This window comes from Ptiloglossa arizonensis, chromosome 7 (genome assembly GCF_051014685.1).
Source record: "Ptiloglossa arizonensis isolate GNS036 chromosome 7, iyPtiAriz1_principal, whole genome shotgun sequence".
NCBI classification, from domain to species: Eukaryota; Metazoa; Arthropoda; class Insecta; order Hymenoptera; family Colletidae; genus Ptiloglossa; species Ptiloglossa arizonensis.
The window spans coordinates 1815674-1821673 of NC_135054.1; the positions used below are offsets into that span (position 1 = coordinate 1815674).

The window sequence follows — 6000 nt, forward strand, 5'->3', positions numbered from 1 at the left end:
CGAACGATAGAATTGACATTTCTTGGAGTTTGCAAGCTGGTGCACCGATTTCTAATGCTCGAATCATAACGAAATTTTTATCAGAAACCTGTAACTTTATTTATTTAAAAATAAAATGTATTCGCGCCTTTCTTTCGCTAGATAACATATAGATTAGAATTAAGATAAATTGTAGAAATCTGAGTACTGAAGAATTAAACAATGCAATAAAAAAAATTAAAACCGTGTAAAAAATGTTTACAATACAATTAAAAAAGTATGAGTAAATCTACACGTTGTGACATTTAAAAAAAGTGAAATGTCTCTTGAAGTTGTAAGTTTTAGATAACCTTACATTGCACCAGCTCTGGCCAAACCACGGTCCGCAAAAGAAATAAATTATTGTGTTATTGTTATTTAGGGCCGGAGGTTTAAAACGGGAATATTTTGAGAGATCATTTCTACATTGCTCTGTTCAGTACACGTGAAGCTATTGAAAATTTTTCGTTTTACGAATCTAGATTTTAGTAGCAAAATCTGCTCGAATTGATTTCTTACCATAACTTTCTTTTTATTTTACGTGATCCTCTCATAAGCATTGACATAAATTACAGAAAGCGACATGCGACACCGTATGTACGAGACAAACCTAAGGGTTCGATTTATGCACAAAAATTCACTAGTTCGTAACATGGGATAATATTGGTATTTAAATCATACCAAATTTTCCTCTATAATTGTTTTCTAATTTTACTCTGAACAGAATTATAGCTCGGTCTAGTTACTAGAATCATTCAATAAGTATAGAAAAATGAAACATCTTAATCGTCAACTTCTAACAAACTTCATACTTTTGCTTGTATTCTTCTATTCTAATGACATTGCCAATTGTATGTTACAATTTTTAACCCGAAAGATTTTCACAATCATTTAAAAAATAATTGTATCGAATTTCATTCACCGATGAAAATTAAAATTTCTATTTTTTTCATTACATATTTATGGCAGAATTACCAATGTATTGGTGAGGTTTTTCCAATAAAAATGAATCCAAATAAGACGACAGTCATAATATCTCTAATTAAATCTAATAAGAAGTTTGCAGAATTGATTTCAACTGTGTATAATTAAAAATAATCTAAAAAATGAAGTCGTATTTGAACTGATTTTTATCGGAGAAATCTTGCCAATTTATTAATAATACTCTCATAAAGATACAATGAAAATTATACAAATTTTTATTTTGCAAACTCTAATCTCACATGTAATGCGAGACTCGCTCACTGTTCTTTTATCTCGCTCATTCTCGATGAATTTCATTTACTTTCCATGTCAAAAGCTATACTAACGTCCATTAATTCTTGTCATTTCCAGGAGAAAGTCATCGGCTTCGCACCAACCAACACCAATCTCCCTTCTTGACAAGCATCTTAGTTCATGCAGAGCAGATAACTTTCCGTTAGAGCGAAAACAAATTACAGTAAATCCTCGATAAAACGTACCCTTTTGAGTCTGCGCGGAACGTTTTAACGAGAGACGGTAACGAATTTGTTCTTGTAATCAACATTTCGTATCTCAGGCTAAAACTTACAATTTACTCACAAGCTAGCTGCAAATCATCTAACGGGAAAAGTAAACGATATACATATTCCAAAAGTGAGCGCAACAGTCAGTGTGGCTCGTATTAAAGACGCTCTCTCGCTCAGCTTCAAAGCGAGGTCTTACACGTTTTGGTGTGACAATATTAATGCAAACTAACAACTCGTATATCTTCCTGAGAGTATTTATCATTAGATTGGTAAGATTCTGCCGATAAAACCGAGACCAATGATAGCCATATTTAAACTATTTTCAATTATACGTTATACGAATCATTTCTAAAGAACTATCAACTACGTATAATCAGAAATATTTCAAGTACGGTTGTGTTTGGTCATATTTTCGAAACTACATTGATAATACCCTCGTGCAGATACAATGAGAAATACGAAAGCTTTTAGTTGCATTAGTAGCTTTCACACCGATATGCGTGCGGTATCGCTTCGAAGTTTGGTCAGCGAATTATTAAATCCACATTGTCCAAACAATGGTTACTTGAGTCGAAGAAAGTAACCAAGGATAGGTATGGTACCGTACATTTTATAGAGGGATAATTGCTGCATTCTATCGAGGTGGTACTGTACAATGTTCGGTCTCAGTTAGAGATAAAAATCGTTACCTACTTTGCTTTCAAGAAACCTGTCGATTTTGATTTTGTCAACAACGCTTAAACTATTATTTATACTAGGTTATTCGATAAGTTTTGTCGTTCGATAAAACTTATTGAACAACCTATTATACGCCTAAAACTGTATGTCATTACTAATGATTCATTAGCATCAATACTTTAAGCACTATTGTGAAAACATTAATCTTAACTCAATCTCATTCAAAATAAACATTCTTCTAACACCGCTGAAATATAACTGATACAGAAAATGATACGTTATAGAAAAATGACACGAATCATGACAAAAGCGCTAAAAATTGAGTACATACGGCGATGCATGAACAGCCAAGATGAGAACACAGATTCCTGAGAAAGTTTATAGTGATCATGGTTAAAGATATTAAGGTCGAGCGTAAGGCAGCGATTTAACTTTCCCTCGAAACCTTATATTCTCATATGGCATGAAAGCCGATCAATATCCTCGAAATAGAACGAATGAGCACACGCTTCATGCTGTATAGAGCAGAAAAGCAACATTTTCCAAGCTTATGTGCACCCTAATATTAACAGAGACCCTATTATCAGCGGCGAGTTGCGCGTCGAAAGAATTATGAAAATCTGAACGATAACACTGAGTTCATCGTCACATCTGATTAATCTAAGTTGGTTATAAATTCTAGACATCTTCGTTGTCAGTATCTGAAGAAAAAATATGTAACATACATTGTTAAACTTAATCAACGAGGAAGCAATACTTGCAATTGAATGAGACCAGATTCATATACTCTTCAAACTAATCGTGGAAAAAATGAATTAGTTTTATTAATCTGAATTAAGAGGAAATCAATGTATAACAAAAAAATGTATTTATGTAAATCACAAAATAATCACAGGACATAAGGAGAGTGTGCAATGGCCATTGTTAACTTAATAGAAAAGACATCTGTATTTACAATTGCATGATAAATCTTATTTATACAAATTTCAAAAATGAAGAGTACATTTAATATCATATAACATTTATTAAATGTTTTGAACTGTGTGTAGAATGAATATTTTCCAAAATTTACCTCACTTAAATATGAGGTAAATCTTATTACTTTGAACAATATATATTATATAAATATTTCTTTATCATAACTTTGGTTATGTTAGATTATTAGAAAAGTTGCAAAATATTATCTATTATATAACACCGTGTACAGTATGTAACAATAACTTTACATGTGTAACATGTACATAATATTTTGCACTTATTATTCATTGAAAGTACTTTGATTATTGAAAAAGGAAGAGAGAACTTAACCTTCTGATTAATTCTCTTCAAAATTAACCAAGTTTTTATAAACTTGATCCCTTCTCTATTTTAAAAATACATGTCATTCGTTGAGTTAATTATGAAGTATTTTAAGGTTTTGTAATTAGTCTTAATCTAAAAGTTTAATTTTATCCGTTCAAGCAATCTATTCAAATAATTTATTATTACAAACAACGTTATTTGTCCATTCTAAGTGTATCTTAAATATCAAACATTTTAGTAAAATGTCTCAAATATATATTATTTCTACACAATTAAAAATGTTTTGCACTTATGGGTGCAATATTCATCAAACTGAAATGCAAGATTATAATTGTAACTTAATTTCAAATATTAATAATTCAAAATAATTCGAAGGCAATTATCAATTATAGATTCCCACATATTCCACTAGTACTTTTTATTAAGTTTAAAAAGCAATAAAAGAAATACTATATTTCTACAATAATTCGAAAAAGAATATCAAACACCATATACTGTAAAATTTCATTATTTGATCAATCTTTTTAATTCGATACAATGCGTTACCATTGATACCACGCTACTTGACAGTTGCTATTTAGTTTTACCTTAACCTCTCGAAACAAGTAACAGTCAAACCGGTACCTACAATACTATCCATTACTCTTTAAATGGTAATGTAATCGTCCGCGTACAATTACACTGACAAATCCTTTCAAAAACAAATCGTATGATTTTGAAAACATTATATTATTTTTCTTGCTCTTAGATAAATAAACAGGACGAAACTTCGTAACATTTTGTAAATCACAAATATGGTATGTCAAAAATTTAAATTAAAAAAAACAGTAAATTAAATAAATTATCGTAAAATTATTTACCAATATATATATATATATATATATATATATATATATATATTTAAGTTGTAATTAAATTATTCTAAATAGCGAAAATAGATCTGGTTTAGTGGTACAAATGGCACACACTGTCATCTCAATATATGTACAATTCTATAACTAAAATGTTTTCAGAATATCGAACAAAAAAATTATGTTTCTTATAAAGAAAATCATTAGTTATCTACTGAATGTTTACCTTTAAATCTTCCACATTTAACTGAAGTACCCTTAGAAGCGGCTCACACACACCTGTTTAAATTTCCGAAACGGTTAATTATCCGTTTCTGCGCAACATGAACGCGCCTACACTGTCGCGGCGATTCAACGAGAATTGCTATCGAAATTTCGATTCTTGACACAATAGCACAACGATCCTGATTTATTTACGAACAACGACACTGTCGATCGCGGCGCGAAATCGGCCGCGATTCGAAACGCCCCACTTCGACATTGCACACGGTTACCGTTAAATATCGGCTAGTGAAAAGGAAAACAATGGGAAAAGAGAAAGATCAGGGACAAGCGAGATGTCCGAATAATAATTCAAAAAACCCCTCGACGTTAACGGTTCGAGGTCGTCACGACGACTGGCAGAATTGTCGGCAGAGAGCGACACGACAGCCCCTCGGCCGGGTCAACGCATGCGCCCTTCGCACCCCGTGCCCAACCCTATTTTCCCCAAGACCTCCCTTACAACGCGAACGTACTTTCAACTAATACCCGACTCGCAATTCTCAAACGTTTTAATATCGAAGTATTTTTCCAATGATATTCTAAGGCAATAATTTTCTTCCCTACCTTAAAGCATCCTTCCTTAGTTCGGATTTTCTTTTCAATGTAATCATTGCTTTAACGTTAACGTAGAAATTGGTACGTAATGATACGATTAATTTATTAGGTTGATGTACATGAAACATCGCTATTTCTTTAATCGACTGTCAATGTAATATGTAATTTCTTAAAAATTTTTTACGTATTTCGTCAAAGTATCCAGATGATATTGTGTAGTTTCAAAAATTTGAAAGAACGTCCTTACAACGTCTGTACTTAAAAACTTCGCGTATATTAAACGTGTACTGTTATCGAAATGTCAAGCCTATATTAAAATTATGCTTCGTTGAAATAAAGCAATTATGGTGACTACGTTACTTTTGTGGCTTCTTGGTATAACTTTGGTCGCTGTTAAAGGAACTTTAAAGCATTAAGATTTTCAGATACCTTAACAATAACACCAGCGTTGTTGCTCATCACTAGCAATATCGAAAAACTTGCAAAAGTTACCAATACAATAGTTAAGTTCCTGATTTTAAGAGTATTTACAACCTTTTACTATATACCACGTTTATTCTTAACATTTTCTAACCATTTTCTACCTCTACATTATTTCTAATGTTAATTTGAAAAACTCTATAACTTTTTACAATTTCTAATCAACTATAAAAAATGTATTATTATACTTATAGATCAAATACGTAATATTTTCTCGAAGAAAACCAACAACCATGATCAAAACATCGAAATAAACAAAAAACTTCCGACTTGCTTTCACTGCTAAAAAATATAGCATTCGCTAGTTATTTAATGAAACATTGATTCAAAATAATTTCAGTTACCAGATTGTTTTACATTCT

General features: G+C 31.4%; 1 protein-coding gene across 2 annotated transcripts in view; it reads right to left on the reverse strand.

The window, feature by feature from the left end:
* Liprin-gamma (liprin protein kazrin) overlaps window positions 1–4937 on the reverse strand; it is a 244333-nt gene extending 239396 nt beyond the window's left edge. For both annotated transcript variants that reach the window (XM_076316096.1, XM_076316095.1), the window contains exon 1: window positions 4566–4937. The gene's annotated coding sequence lies outside the window, so the exon portion shown is untranslated. The remainder of the gene's footprint in view (window positions 1–4565) is intronic.
* Window positions 4938–6000: the final 1063 nt, after the last annotated feature.